Source organism: Egretta garzetta, unplaced genomic scaffold (genome assembly GCF_000687185.1).
Source record: "Egretta garzetta isolate BGI_Z169 unplaced genomic scaffold, ASM68718v1 scaffold45, whole genome shotgun sequence".
NCBI classification, from domain to species: Eukaryota; Metazoa; Chordata; class Aves; order Pelecaniformes; family Ardeidae; genus Egretta; species Egretta garzetta.
The window spans coordinates 2,038,865-2,056,227 of record NW_009260028.1 but is presented as its reverse complement, the minus strand read 5'-3'; positions in this window follow the sequence as shown (position 1 = coordinate 2,056,227).

Genomic DNA, 17,363 nt, shown 5'->3' with positions numbered 1-17,363 from the left:
TTCAGCAGTCACATAAAAAAGTATTAAGGTTTGATTCCACCAATTTGATACTTATAGAAGCGTATTAGAATGGAATTCTCCTGGAAATGGACATGCAGCTCATTCCCTGTGATGTTTTTAAAAAATATTTTCAGGCTTGTAAATTAGAGAGGATATTCTTACACTGTTTTTTGAGACATGCTTTAAATACCTGAATTAGGAGTTTTAATCAAAAAGAGCTCTATTTAGAAATGAGAACACCTATCCCAAGTATCTCTGTTGGCTCCCTTGATGACAAAGCAATTCACATCCAAATTCAGGAGGTTTTGCAGGCTATATCTGTATTAGGAAATTAAGCATTACTCAAGCATTTCACTGGAAATTTGAAAAACACAGAGAAGATATAAAATATACCTGTGAATTCCCAGGCACTGGTATTTTCTACACGGTTAATTTTTTAACAAAACAGAAGTGGCACATTTTTGTCCTGTGTCAATGAAGAGACTTTCAGATAACTCCTAGGCAGGGAGCTACACAGGTTGTGTTTTGTCCCTTGACACACATAATGTGCACAAGTGTTTCCGGTGAATGTCTTCAGAAGAGGATGTCTGTCATTGCCATCTGAGAGAAATAGAGTGAGAAACAAAGTGCATCCATCTCTTCCTGGACCTCCCTCTTTCCAAATCCCTGAGTTAACCTATGGCTTGGAGGTATGTGAAGAAAGCAACCATGTCTTGCAACTCAGACAGAAGATAAAACCCAAACCGGCCTGACTAAGACTGAAGGATACATATAGTCATTACAGGGTTTTGCAGCACAACTGCAGCTTTGTGTCAGCCTACACAGATCTTCAGATGCTATTGAACCCCTTGTTGCCTAGGTCCTGAAGGTGCTGTTCCTACATTTGTCTCCCACCCTCTCTGGTGCTGCAGCAATAGCCTTTCTCCAAGGCATGCTGATCACTAGGCACTCCACTCCCACCCCACAGACTGCCATCTCCACCATTCCTTGTCATATTCACCAGAATTTGGCAAGCTGTCTGGTCCAATAAAGCCTCCTTTCCTTATGGAAGAGAGCAACACACTCGGTTACAGTGCTCCACCTTTATTCTTGGCCTTTGTCAGGGAAATTGTAAAAGTTGTTGGCTAGTGGGGTAGAAGACCTATGTATGTTTGTATGCCCTAGGAATCTGTCTGTTACAGAGGTGGTGGTGGGTAGCAGAGAAGGAGGTCAGAATAACCAAGATCTTTTGGGAAGAATGGATTTGACTAGGGGGGAACGACAAACAAAACATCACACAAGACATTAGACATTTTGTGACATTTCCTGTCTGTTTAAATTACAGAGATGAAGACAGGAGATGGCAGAGAAACTGGAGAAGGAACAGAAACCTATAAGCATCTTGAGAGTTTCAGCTGAGAGACCTGTTACTAAAAAGAGACAAAAGGCTACAATACATGCCTAGAAACAGGCTGTCAGTATGAAACTTAAGACAGAACAGACAGAATAAGCCCTTTTAGTTTTCTGTTACTACAGTCATAAGGACTGAGCTGCAAAAAACCCCAAGCCAGGTAAGAACAGATACGCAATATCTGCAACCTCATAGCTGAAAGGACAGTCTGGCAAAAAGGAATGCAAGGACCAGTTCTGCTGTGATGCATCACTTTGAAATTGCTCACCGGTGTCATTGCACAAGTAATTGATGGCACTGCAGGAAATCACACACCAAGACTGACTCTTGAGGAGGGATGACATGATTACTGACACACAATTGAATCCAATTTTCAATGAGATCCTGAAGGGACCAACAGAAGTGAGCATGATGCTTCTGGTTGTGGCCAAAGTCAGGGTTGTAACTGGAAAGTGGCACCTTTCACAAGGCCATATACCCCCCTGCAAATTAATACCCATGCTCAGGAAGAGGATGCTCTTCTGGGTTGTTCATGAAGGACAGACATACTCAAGGAGTGTAGTTAGTTGGTGTTCTGTGTCCATGGTGGTTCACAGAAATGGATGACAGCTGCTACTACTGATGCACTCGCAGAGGACTCTGAAAGAAATCAAATTATAGCAAGTGCTCCTACCCTGTTAGGGGGGCTGCAATAGGCAAAGACTAGAGGCCTGATAAATATTGCTGATGTTAATCATGGGTCAATGATCTTGCTATCACTCCTCTGCCACCATTGTCTTCCTATCATGGACTTGAAGACCCAAAACCAGTTACCCACTGACTACTGAGAGTCAGAGAGAGCAAAGCTCGAGAGACCAGTGACAACTCCCTTCCCCATAAGTAAGGGTACATGGAAGTGGTGCCCAGGGAGAAGGGTTTTCTTGCATCTGATGTTCAGCACCATGTCCCATAGGTTGCCACATTTATAGTGCGATGTCTTCCTATCAGAAATGTACAATTTCCATCATGGTGTTGAGCATCAATCTGGTAGCCTCAAGATGGGGAAATGGAATGGACCTCACATTGCCTGAGAAATCTCAGTGTGGACATAAGCAGAAACAGCAGGAACCCCAGAAGCCTGAGCATCCTAAGATGGGAGGGCAAATGTGATAGGCATGGTGGCTGGAAAGTGGCCAGTACCACAGTCCGAAGCTGTACAGAGCTGGACTCCTTTATAGAGTTGCTGCGGCCACGATGACATGCCCTGCATAGGGCAGATATGAGTATGAACATGATGTGTCTTCAGTGCCTGAAGTGCATAGCTGAGGGGACGAAAAGTTTTGTAGGATATTTTCTGTGATAAGGCCAGGGCGAACAGCTTGCAGCTGGGACAGTCTCAACTTATTCTGGGTGACAACAACTGTAGTAGCACAGACTAGACAGAGATCAGTAGCCCTCAGCATCAAAAAATGATGCCACATGCATTTACATTACTGTTACAGAAGTCACCTACTGTCCCTCATTGTAATTACTAAGATGTTAGTGCTCTTTTAAGAGATTTTATTATGGAAATCAAATACTACTTCAGATTAAATTCATGAAGATTCAAACTAGGTGATTAAAAGATCCTTTCTGGCATAATGTTAATTTTTTCCCATTTTAGACACTGGCAAATATGGACAATTTTTAATAAGAACTGAAAATACAAATTTTGCAGGCAAAACTGACTGAAGGATTTTTTAAACTTCCAATACCTATTTATCACTGTAAATTGCAAATGGCATTACACACACTTAGTTCAGTATTTGACCTAGTCTATCCAAATTTGAATATGTTTTCCCCTTAATCTTTTGCAATGCATGAATACAGGTTGACTTGATTTTTAATCCATAATTTTGGAACTTGTTCATGATGCTAAGAAGCATGCAAATAAATGCCAGTTTCTTGCTGCAATACATTATCAGCAGTAATAAATAAAATAATGTTTCAAGCTTTATTTGAATTTATTGTTTGAATGCATATGATATACATTCACTTTCTTTTTTCCAAATTTATAGTGACATAACTCCTATGTCAAATATAAAGCTTTCTTCAGGTCTCAAAGTCCAGCACCTATTTAAGTTAATGGGAAAGTCTTTCTTGTCTTAATCCAATTAGGCAAAAAATAACTTCTTGAGGTCAAGTTCTCCATTGTATGCCTATGTAAATTAAAGTGACTCACCATTTCCACAACAGAATTAAGACCAAGCAACATCATTTACATGGAAGGGGAACAGAGATCACACATTGCTCATTACCCTACTATACATACAGAAGCCCATGCAGCACCAGAGTAACATGCATCTATAAAAGCCTGTGTGCCTGGATATACATATATATATACACACAACACTTAAACCCATCCAAGAAATTGATTTAATTCAGAGTTTCTTGTGAAACAATTTAAAACTGTATCTGTAATGAATTTTCAGCTCAACTCATTTGACAGAAAGGCTCCAAACTCTCAGTTTTATTATGAAACCTATGCATAGGGGAGAAGGAAACATTGATATGGATACAGTAAGAAAATAGAATTATTTGGGGTTTTTTAACATTAACAAAGTAAAAACCAATCCGTGTTAATTTTTTTCTTTCTTTTTAAAAACATCAGTTCTTTGTAGGTTGTTCCTTCTTAGACCATGATGTAGTACTTGTAGTTATAAAGGTATTTTTCATTTGCTACAGCCAGCCAACTGAGAAAGCATTCCTACAGGAAATACTTATGAGCCTAAGGACCATAACCGTTCAGGAATAGGTAAAGTTGGATAAGCACAGGTCATTGATTTAAATGAAAGCATTTTTAATGTGTTTAAACTAATTCTCCCACATCAGCTGGACAGTTGTGTGATTCCTCCTTCCTGCCACTGAAATAAAATAGAATATTTGAATCCAGAGAAATAAAAATTGAGATCCCTTAAATTTAGTAGCATGTTCAGATGTACTTATTCTGCCTTTGTAACACTGGAGTGTATAATGACTTATACCCTCTCAGGACTGAAAAAGAGGGGAACTTCTGATGCTGATTCATAGATGTACTACAAAACTACATTTCTTTTCTCTGCTATTTGGGGTGTTAAGTTTGTTGTTCTGCTTAATTTTCACTCTTATGTTTCTCATGTTGGGAAAAATGAATTCTTTTATACAACATGTCTTTATGTTCCTTCATAATTTTAAAATCTGCTGTGACATGAGGAAAATAGTTCAGTATATGATGATGAATTTATTTAATGTTTTGCTGAATGGAGTTTTCTTCCATTTTAATGTAAAGTAGGAGATTATCTCTGGCTTGTAGAAGTCAACAGCAAATAAAGAACTCATTTTCTGAATCCTGGATGTATTACAGGAACAAATTATCCTGAAACTCTTATTAAGTAATTGGGTAAGACCTTTTCACTTAGACAATTTTCTTTCAGTTTAGTTTTTCTTTCCAACTGAAATTAACTATTATAGTCAAAACTACTCATTTTTATTTTGATGTTCTCACCTTTAGAAGCTGTTCATTTGCTTCTTTGTATTTGTTTTTGCTTCTAATAAAATTGTTATGATAAGAAATCAAATGAAACCTATATAAAGTTTAATTGAAGTAAAATCCATGTGATAAATTTGTTTCATACATTACAGAAAAATGGCATTAAGATATTTTATTTCCTTTTATCTCTCCAGAATCAAGTCTAATTTGGATTAATTCCATTTTATATGAAAAAAGGTCATTAGAGGAATCCTGTTAATTTTAATAGATCTTTGACCACTTATCCAGATATTTGTTACAATACAGACATTTTCAAATGATACAGGATTACATTGTTTATTTTGCAGTGTTCCTTTCTTCAAAGTTGGAACAAATTTGTCTTTAAAAAAATTGAATTTACGGACTAGTAAGTGTAATATTATCAGTTAGCTGTATGCAAAATACAGGTTTAAATATGTATACATTGCAAAAATTTAGGCTTTATGGCTGTCCTGGTTTCAGCTGGGATAGAGTTAATTTTCTTCATAGTAGCTAGTATAGTGCTGTGTTTTGGATTTAGTACCAGAAGAATGTTGATAACACACTGATGTTTTCAGCTGTTGCCAAGTAGTGCTCAGACTACTCAAGGACTTTTTGAGCTTCTCCTGCTCGGCTAGGTGCATAACAAGCTGGGAGTACAGCACAGCCAGGACAGCTAACCCAAACTGACCAAAGAGCTATTCCATACCATAGAACGTCGTGCTCGGGGTGGGGGGGGGCTCAGTTGGTTGCGGGGAGAGTGATCACTGCTCGGGGACTGATCAGGGCTCAGGGAGTGATCGTGGCTTGGGACGGGCTGGGCATCGGTCGGCAGGTGGTGAGCAATTGCATTGTGCATCATTCATTTTGTATATTCTGTTACCATTCTCATTATTACTATTAGTATTATTTTCCCTTATTAAACTGTCTTTATCTCAGCCCACGGCTCTAACCTTTTTTTTCCTTCCCGATTCTCTCCCCCATCCCACTGAGGGAGGTGGGGAGTGAGCGAGCCGCTGTGTGGTGCTTAGTTGCCAGCCAGGTTAAACCATGACAGTAGCACAACTTAAATCCTGATTTTGAATTATCATTGGCCACTTAACATCAATGCATATAACAAATTGTTCTTGCTAAACTGCTAAGTGTGAATTAGTTTGGCCTCCAAAATGGGGATTCTTAGCAATGCCAAAGAAAAGTCCTGACTGGGTGTAACAAAGGATTAAAGAATAAAGATTTGAGGACTATTGCGTATACTAGATAGCATGTCTGAATATCAAATTTGAATGACATCTACAGAAATTTTGAGAAAGATTTTGAAAAATAAACTTGAAAAAATAATTAGAAAACAGTAGGCTTTTTAGCATTTGTGAAATAAAGTACCGTTTCTTATTCTTTAGTGTCGTAGTAGCAAGTATTGCAACAGAGTAAATGAGCCATCCCTCGTAAGTCCCTATCAAGTAGTAAGACTCCTTGAGGTCTGCAGAGTGATGAACACATTCATTAAGTTTGTCATTAAGAATTTTTGGTGTCTAATCTATTTCATATTCTTAATGAAGTTAAGATAGACCAAAAAAATGTTCATATTTTTCTGGATTCTGTCTTCTAGAATGGTACAATCACAGAATAATAGGCCTAAATGGGCCTAAGGGGACCTTCCAGAGGTTATCTTGTCCAATCATCAGTCAAATTTTGAAAATCTTGAAGAACAGAGATCTCTTAAAATCTCTGGACAACTCATTCCAGACATCCTCATGGTGACCAAGTTTTTACTTATATTTAATTGAAATATCTAGTAAAAGTCTGAATTAATCTTCTATCTTCCCATTAGGCAGCCTGAAAACAGCAATTAAGTCCTCCCCACCCTTCATCTTCACTTGAGAATGAAGAAACTCTCTCTCCACATACATCGTGTGCTCCAGCACTCTGACAATCTTAGTAGTCCTCCAAATGACCTGTTCCAGAGTGTCCCTGTCTTTCTTGCAATGAGAAGCCCAAAACTGGACAGAGTGCTGGGTTGGCACCCTGCTTGTACTGGTTACATGAGCTTAGTCCATCCCAGTTGTAAGATTTCACTTTTGCTTTGTTCAGTTTAATGTAGTGTTCATCAGCCCATTTCTCCAGCCTCTTGAACACCTTCTGAATGCAAGTCCTCTCTATTTCTCATAGTTCACAGACTTGTTTAGTGGGCAGCCTGTCCTATCATCCAGGTCATTAATAAAGACATTAAACAGTACTGCCTCCTATATTAATACCTGAGGGACACTGCTTGTCACAAACTGCCAGCTGGACTTTGTGCCAGTGATCTAACCCTTTAAATCTGATGGTCCAGTCACTTTTCCACCCACCTTATTGTCTACTTATCCACTATCTCAAACTTGACTGTAAGAATATTGTGGGAGACCTTGTTGACGGTCTTGCTGAAGTCAAGACATACAGCATCCACTTCTCTGTCTCTGTCCACAAAACTGGTCATCTCACTAAAACAGGCAACTGGATTGGCCAGACACAAATTACCTTTGATAAATCCAGCTGGCTGTACTCAATCACCTTCTTGTACTTCCTGTGTGAAAAAATATATCTAGTTAGGAGATGTTAAGTAGTAGCAATTATGAGCAAAGATGCATGTTTCTTTTACACCAATGCTGACATACATTTTAATAATAATAATTTTCACCTTTTTGCGGTAGAGAGGGGCAAATGTTTTATCCTATATTTAAAATTCAGCATGCATAATTCATGATGGGTATTAAGGCTCAGAAAGTTAAGTAATACAATCAGCAACTAGATTCTCAAGGTACAATTAAATACTACTTAATTAATAATTCTTAATTAGGATTTGGTCACAAGTCCTTATCTATTTTTGACGATAAAAAATTGACAAATTATAATAAAGTCAGCCTTTTTAATACCTCTCTAGAAAGTGCAGAACTGGTTTTTTTCATACCTTAAAGAAGCATAAATCATTTTAGTGTTTTGGGTTTTGTTGTTTGGTTGGGGTTTTTTTTTTAAGAAACCATACCCTGCCAGTCTTTAATGAATAATCTTTCCAATATAAATTTTTAATGGGAACATGCCACATGTTAATCAGTATATGTATGTGTCCACTTATTTTATCCTATGATAGAACATACAGGTACTTTCAATGGATCATGGACAGCCTTTGGATAAGATCCAAGAGACACAAATGGATTGCAACAGCACAAGTTATTCATAAAAATAAGAAAGGAAAGAAAAGCATATGATAATATTTTGGCTGCAAAGATTTTGCAGGCATCATGGGAACAATTGTGCATTTTATACATATCATTAAGTCTTGGCTATTACATTAATCAGAATATTTCTTAAACAATTAAAATGTATTTATTTTGAGTGTATTACTCAACCTTATTATACCAAACATAGGCTTCCTAAAGCACATAAACAAGCATGTTCTATATTATTAGGAAATCATATTCCATCTAGAATAGTCTTCTTGTGTGGTGTGCTGTCCATAGATATGCTGTTTTACATTGAATCCTTTCAAATTAAGAACTAAATAAAGCCTGACTTGGACACCACATGGAATGCTTTGAAAGAAAACAGTGAAGTATGCTGGGTGTTGCTTTGAAAGTGCTTCTTTTCCTCCTGGATTTCATTATCTTTATTTGAGGATTTAAAAATCATCAGCCTAAATCTACTTGAAAGAATATTTAAATGATAACTCCACATATATTCAGGATACTGTTGTTCTTTGCTAGCTCTTAATAGAGCAGGCTGAGGTCTCTGGACCATCCTGTGTCCAACACGCCGAACATCTGTCTTCTGAGGGTAATCCACACCTCCTTCAGCCCTTCCTCTCATCTCTTCTTAGTCTTCAGTTTTGACATGGGAACATCATCAACTTTACCTGACATTTTCCAAGAGAATAGTTCTGTTTACCTGGTATCATGGAACCACAGTTCCCTTATATGCATTAGGTAAGTGTTAAACATAGGATTTACTATGTCAGCATTATAAAATTACACATTCTATAACCTGTTTTGGCTGTTCTTCTTATATGTAGTCACATCGTAGAAAACTTGGCCTCCAAGAAAAGTGTTTTGTTCATGACTTCATGAGAACCAGTCTTTCTGCCCTAGGGCTTTTGTCTTAATGGATTTATTTTGCATTACTATGCCCTGAATTAGTTATAACGTCTCCTAATAATTGTCAAAATAATTGCCTTCGAAGTAGCTATAAGACATAGTGACTATACTACTAAATTTGAGATACTGATGCAAACAGATGATCTAAATGTAACCTCAAGTGTACATTTACCTAATTACTAGAGAGCTAACATCAGGACTTTGCCCTTGTGGCAGTCTGTTCCTGAGCATGGCACTGTTAGCTTTTGCTTCAGAATGCTCTGGGGAAGTGTCAGAGCAGCTGCATCTGTTACAGCTGTTTTTACAAATGCCAACTTTTGGTGATCAAAATGAGAAGAAATATTGGAAATGTGTTGTATACTTGTATCAACATGTGTAATAACAGTCCAAACAGCTGCATTTTTGTGAGTGTGAGAGGAAGGAATAAACCAAAAAACTAATCATTAAATTATGAAGACACAGAAGAGTTTTAGCAGAATGAAACTTCTGTTTTAAAATTCTCTTCCTTTATATCCTTTCTTATTTAGAATCTTTCTAAACACATTGATGAGAAGAATTAATGGCACCAACTGGAAAAGACTGAGGAATTTGGGGTATTTTTTAAACAGGAAAAGCAGATGTTTTAAGAGTTTGCCGTCTATTTGTTCTGGTTTTGGCTGGGATAGAGTTAATTTTCTTCACAGCAGCTAGTACGGGACTACGCCTTGGATTTGTGCTGAAAACAGTGTTGGTAGTACAGGGGTGTTTTCATTATTGCTGAGCAGAGCTCAGACAGTGTCAAGGCCTTTCCTGCTTCTCACACTGCCCCACCAGCAGGTAGGCTGGGGGTGCACAAGAAGCTGGGAGGGAACACAGCTGGGACAGCTGACCCCAGCTGACCAAAGGGATATTCCATACCATATGACATCATTCCATATCATATTCCATATCATATAAAGCTGGGATTCCATACCATATGACATCATTCCATATCATATAAAGCTGAAGGAGGGAGTTATGTTCGGAGTTATGGCATTTGTCTTCCCAAACAACCATTACACATGATGGAGCCGTGCTTTCCTGGAGATGATTGAACACCTGCCTGCTGATGGGAAGCAGTGAATTAATACCTTGCTTTGTTTTGCTTGTTTGGGTGGCTTTTGCTTTGCTTATTGAACTGTCTTTATCTCATCCCTTGAGTTTTCTCACTTTTGCTGTTCTGATTCTCTCCCCCATCCCATTGTGGGGGGAGTGAGTGAGCAGTTGGGTGGTGCTTAGTTGCCAGCTGGGTTTAAACCATGACACTATTGAAGAAAACTAAACCTGCTGATATCTCCTGCACTTTGCTTTATCACCTCATCTATCACTTGCATTCTCATCTTCTACTGACAAGTTATTTCCATTCTTGCAATTGAATCTTCCCTTTCTAAGGAACAGCTGAGGTCATGATCTTGGCTTCCCTGATTTTTCTCCAATAATCAAAAAGGCCTGAATTTATTTCCGCCTGCTGCACTTTTTGTATGTCACACATAAGCTGGTTTCACCCACAACTAGAAGAAAGCAAAGAAAAGCTTTTTGGGATGTACAAATAGTTGCAGCAAGCCAGGTGGGAGCAAGTATTAACGTAAGGATCAGTTAAAGATGGCACTGTTTAGGAAATGCTAGTTTCAGACAAAAAGTTCATGTTGGACAGGTAGAAAAGCAGCATTGTGTACTCTATTGCCAAGGGTTCTTTTTTTCTGAAAATAAGATATCAGGGTGGGGCGGGTGGGGTGGGGTGGGGTGTAAAAACAGACTCAAGAAGATGAAAGAGTGAATGACTAATCTCAGTTCACTAAAAGGAGAGCCTTGTGGAAATTACCCTAAACCATCAAAGAAGTTAGGTGCTAAAGGTATCTATCAATACTACCAGGTTAAAGATAGGTAGGACAAGGAAGAAAAAATAATTCTATTGTTAGAAGTGTGATTTCTTCCACACTGTGCTTCCCCCAGAAGTCATTTCCATTTTGGCAATTTTCATTTGCCTTACTGCAATGCAATGGATATTATGAAAGCACCTGTTATTTTGGGTATCCCTACTAACACTGTTACTTGTATATCTAAAAATAAATAAATAAACAACACCCTCTGCACACTTTACTATGATCACACTTTAAAATGTACAAAGTAAGAATAGAAGAAAAGGAAACCGTCATTCCTCTTCTCATGAGATAGGAAACGAGAAATTATCTTCAAAGATGACTTGGGACTCTGTGCTATAGTCTTTAACTGCAGCATTAAATAAAATTCACTGAGTACTTCAAGTGATAAAAACCATTCTCCTAAAGTAATTCAGCACATGAATAACTTCTCTGGGATATATATTATTTCATTTTGAAACTGCTAGAAGAAAATCAAGGTAAAAAGGCAATGTTTTTTTAGGTTGGTCTCTATTGCTTCAGAATGTTAGAAGACTTAGTTTATCTTAAGTAAATCTAAGCTTCAGAAAGAAACTGACAGAAGCATTAAGGAGAAATCAGAGTGAATGAATAAATTGTATTAACTAAAATAAATTTATTTTTTAAAGAAAACGTACGGTAAGTGGTTCAGTTGAAAAGCAATAGGAATACAATGATGTTTATTTGTTAAGGATTTTTAAAAACAACTCAAAGACAAAAGACTAGCTCAGATTACAGTAAGTTTTCTATACAGAAAATAAGAAAAAAAAGAAAAAGGGTACTGAAAAGAAGATCAAACATTATCCTCTGGATATCTGAGCTTGTATAGGCACCTTACTTCTTAGATGAAAAGCGCTGGGTTTTTTTATTCAGAATTTAATCCTGAGTTGAAATGAAACATTATCTTCAGAATAAAACCAAAACAAATAAAAACACAACAAATCACAACAACAAAAACTTATCAAACATGCAATTTAGCAGTTTAAATACATCTCTCTATATAGGGAATGGGTTTTTAGCACCTCTTTGTTAAGTGAAAGGAAAGAGACAACCTTGCTGAAAGACATCTTGCTTTACTTCAGAGCTTAGTCCAAAATATACCAGAACTATAACAACAGTCTCATGTTTCAGAACAGTTAGAGAGAGAAATCACTAGACTGTTACTCTAACACCAGGGCATAATTAGGTTAAAAAAGACAAAACAAATGTAATAAGGAGTGTTCCTACAAGTTTCTCTAAAAACTTTTATCATCTTTTTCCTTTTCTGTACTCTTTCTATTAAAACCAGGAAGTATGGAGTTCTACTACTTTTACTTTGATTTTTTTGAGATGCATGTTGCTAATTGAGTCTTGACATTGTGTCTTGTGAGAAACTGGAATGACTTGCAAAGAAAAAAAAAAGGAAAAAATAATGTATACTGGCTCCTTTTCCTAAACATCTACTACAGTACATACCCAGAAACAGGATAATGACTTAGCTTGATCTTGATTCTTGTGGCATAGCTTTCTATATATTATGTTTCAACCAGTTATCTAGGATATTTTAAACTTCTGATCTGAGGAATGTAACTCTTTGTTAATATAACTCCTGAAAAAAAGAAGTGTATTGAACAGGCCCTGTAATAACAGACAACACCCTTGCTTGGGTTAAATAAAGCATAATTTTCCTTCTTCCCGTAGAAATATGCCAATATAAATCAGGGGATATACAGTCTCTTGAAGAAGTAAGACTCCTGATAGCTTTGGGAGTCCTAAAATCACGATTCAAGAGAAAAAAAATGGTACTTTTTCAAAGTTTTAATTGCAAGGGAGCAGCAAGAACAGGGCTGCTGATGAGGCCAGAGCTGAAATATGGCTCCTGGGCAGAGGGGGATTGCGGGGTGTTCCAGGTGGAGCTGCTTGGTGCAAAGATGAGGGTCTGATAGTGCCCGCATGGCCCTGACATTTAAGTATCTACAATTCCCACTGTTTCATGAGACCAAGACCTGCTGCCAAGATGAATGAGCAGTTCCACACTTGTAGTACCTTGGAAAATTGTTATACAAATTCCTTAAACCTAATTTTTCAGTTCATTCCGTGTGGGTAGAAAGAGTATATAACCAATAACATATTCTGCATCCTGTAGCATATGGGATCGTCTGGGATCTCGAACTGGAGGCAGAGAGAGGGCTGCTTTGGAATAGGATAAGAGACATCAGGTGGTGGGACTCCCCCTCCTCACCACAGGGGACAAAATATCACAGCCCAGATTTGGAGTTCCTGGTCTTAAACTCCATAATGCTAAATTTCTTGTGAGAATTTTGTGAAGTCGTTTTGCCTTTCCTGTCTCAGAAGTAGCAATCAGCATTTTGGCAAATCTCTTTAGTGGTATAACCTCTGATGTATGGCTTCCTGGAGCTAAATGAATTAGCACCGTCTGCAGAGCTCTTCTATATCATTGCTGGTCCCCTGGAATGCACCATGCACACCCTGCCAGGCTTCCCTCTGTGGTAAAAACAAAACTAGTTCAGAAACCCATTCAACCGCGCACTTTATTTCGTTATATTTTAATTAATTCTTTTGAAAACTCCTGTGAGAAAAGGATCTGAACATTTTCAGTATTGAGTTTAAGGCTAAAATTAAGGCAATGAATCAGGCTGTGGGAAGTTGGAAGCTAATATTCTAAAAGTATTTGCCACACAGCACAACAGAATTGGAAGCTCTAAACATTAATTTTGAATGTTGACATATAACACATGTTTTTTCCCAAAAAATTATGGCTTCTTTCCATTTAGGATAAGAATCTGGTCCCATTTTCTACTACAAGCAGAAAATGCCCCTACCCTTCAATGTTACTATAACAAACTTTACCAGAATTAGTCATCAAAACAAAAAAAAAAAAAAAAAAGTCCCTATATTTAGGATTGGAAAAACTTTTTTTATGTATAACAATAGAATCATAGTATCATAGAATAATCATAGAATCATTTAGGGTGGAAAAGACCTTTAAGCTCATCAAGTCCAACCATTAACCTAATGTCCTGCTTTCTGCTGGGATAGAGTTAATTTTCCTCCTAGTAGCTGGCATGGTGTTGTGTTTTGGATTTAGTATAAGAACAAAGTTGATAACACACATTGTTTTAGTTGTTGCTAAATAGTGCTTAGACTAGACAAGGACTTCTCAGCTCTGCCAGGTACACAAAAAGCTGGGAGGGGGCATAGCTGGGACAGCTGATCCCAATTGGCCAAAGGGCTGTTCCATATCATATGATGTCATACTCAGTACATAAGCTGAGGGAAGAAGAAGGAAGGGGGGATATTTGGAGTGATGGTGTTTGTCTTCCCTGGTAACTGTTACACATGATGGAGCCCTGCTTTCCTGGGGATGGCTGAACATCTGCCTGCCCATGGGAAGCACTGAATGAATTCCCTGCTTTGCTTTGCTTGTGCACATGGCTTTTTCTTTCCATATTAAACTGTTATTATCTCAACCCACGAGTTTTCTCACTTTTATTCTTCTGATTCTCTCCCCCATTCCATTGTGGGGGGAGTGAGCAAGTGGCTGCATGGTGCCAAGGAGACAAAAGATCAGCCAAGGAAAAGACTTGGGAACTCTTCCGGTTTTGAACGTGCTGGATTGAAAAATTGCTTGGCAAATATGAGACAGATGTGAGATTATAAGTATGATGGAGTAAAAGGCAGCTTCAGTTAATATTCTGCAGCCCTTTGATTTAAGCTTGCAGTAACTGGCAATGCGTAGCATCTGACATTGTGTTTGCTGGAGCCTTTAGAAAGGTTACATAGAAAGATGATACTTCAGCCCTGCAGTTCGTGCTGAAAACAAACATCCTTTCTCTACTGAGCTTGGCCGTATCTTGCAAGGTTGTATGTCCCCTTCCCAACTTCCTCTGATTTTTTTCAGAAAGCCTCATTTTAACATGGATGGTGACAATCATGATTATCCCAACTCTGTTGACGACTTAGTTAAGCTTTGTAGAAATCCTAATTGCATAATGCTGCAAAACACCCTCACAGGCCTGTGTAAAAAAAAATGAATTGTACTGTCTGATGTGGGAACAAGTACAGAATCCGCAGATGCGGTGGCTGAGCTGGACACCGGAGATACCCTTTGTCTCGTTGGCTGCAAGCCATGGGAGAAGTAAAACAAGAGCTAAGTGAGAAAAGCAAGGTCAATGCTATGACCAATGGACTTTGCAAGATGAACTTTGCTTCCATATAAGGCTTGGACCCAGCGCTTGCCAACTAGCTAGGTGATAAGAGAAAAGCAGTGGCTTTTTTTTGTGATCAGTGTAAAAGGACGTAAAGCATTAAATAAAGGGATTCTGATTCCAGTTCCGGTTGTGCATGAACTCAGAGTCTGTGCCTTCATTGCCACATCCAACCACTCTTCCCCAAGCCTGTAGCGTTGCATGGAGTTGTTGTGACCCAAGTGCAGGACCTGGCACTTGGCCTTGTTAAAGCTCATACAATGAATATATAATGAATGTATTTGAGTAATTAGAAGAACATAATTTGCTCTGTCCTTTTGCCATGCAATATAAAAAACCATCATAGGAATAAAGTGTCAGTGTGACCAGATTATTCTTCGATTTCATTACTTCCTACTAGTTTCAAACAGGCACATTATGGTAATTTCACCTGTTATCAGATGTCTCATTTTAGCATTTCAGTGAAATCACCAGTGAAATCAGCGAATCAGTGAAATCATCATAGATTTGAATCACCTTAGGCACCTGTAACAAAACATGTGATTTGTTCCGCAGTTTTTAATGGACAACCTATTTTGGGGAACTTTTTCCTATTCTTATGCCAGGTATTCCAGCATACACCAAAAGCATGGCAAAGGGATTGCAACACAATAAGTAGCTTCAATAAGCCTGATATGAAGGTCAATAAGAATAGTTACATTTTAGTGAAGGCCAGGTCAGGTCCTACACAGAAATGCAAAATAAACAGGCATAAAACCACACTACTCAAAATTACTGTGACCAGAGTGTGATGGGCAGCTCTCTGGCAATGTTGAACCTGGTGTGTTTGTGGAAATTTAGCACTCAGCCCGCTTGACATAAAAGGACAATCTGAACCATACTTTATTGTTCAACACAAAATCAAAATCTGGCTTGCCACTGTGAGAGAATGAACATAGTTAAATGCCTCAAACACCCATCGCCATAAAAAATTACAGAGGCTGGGCCTGTCTTTTGCATCTGGGAGAAGGAGTGGAACTTGCTTGCAAGGCACTGTGACAAGATAAGCTCCACATAGTAATCCTGTACGTGAGAGATTTGGCTAACACAGAATGCCAGAGGTGTGTCGAAGGACACGCAGTCCTCCATCCTGATAAGCTAAGCAAAATATACAGTACATAGCCAAGGGGCTCACGACGACACCTCATAATTTTGCCTGCACAGATCAAGTCCTTAGGGGTGGTGAAGAGAAAAGCAAGAGGGTCATGATTGATGTGAAAAGGGCATGAACTGGGCCATAAAAGATGCAGACAAGAGAAGCCCTGCAGATGCCCACCACTGGAGGACCACCCCGACCGTCAGCATCATAGACTGAGAGTTTCACTGTGGGCCCCCCCCCCGTCCCTGTTGCCTGTTTTCCTCTCTTTCCTCTTTCTCTTTCTTACCTTTGCAAACATTTTAATAGAAACTACACTGCCACTATTACGCCTTCTAAGTTCAGGTTTGCTAAAACGTTTAACTGATCATTTGGTGTCATTTCACCTTAATTTAGGCCGAGGGAATTCTGAATTTGCCACAGCCCCTCCATGGCCAGTCCAGCCCGGGTCATGACAGCCACATATTTCCATCTCAAGTCCCTTCTGTGCATTTTCTTAATGAAGTTATAGTGTATATTTTTCTTTTTCAAATAGAGAATCAGAGATTATTATTCTTATTATTTCATTTTTCCATGCTCCTACAGTGATTTTGCACTGTTTATTATTGCTGTTCATTCTTATTCATTTTAATATTTAAAGAGGGAAATAATTAAAGTGTTTCAAGATTAAATTCATAAAAAGAATAATAACACTACCAAGTTAAAAATAAATTATTAATTTACAATTTTTTTAGAGTACGCATTTATTTAGAAAGATACAAATTAATGGTAGACACACTAGCATTTTCTACCTTCCTTTGAAATATAAACTAGTTCTAAGAGACTGTCAATATCAGAGGCAATACTTGAGTGAATATCAGTAAATGGAATATAGCTATTTACTCACCCTTTATTTTTGAGGGGTATTTATTTTGGTTTGGTTTTGTTTTGTTTTTTAATAATGATTAGCAAGAAAGGAAAAGAAAGTAGCATTTGACAAACATTGCTTATACAGACTTAAAATTCAAACCCCTCAGAACTTGAAAAATGTTAATCTAATAGAAAATTAATCTCATGCACACGACCAAGGGAATTAAATACTGGGT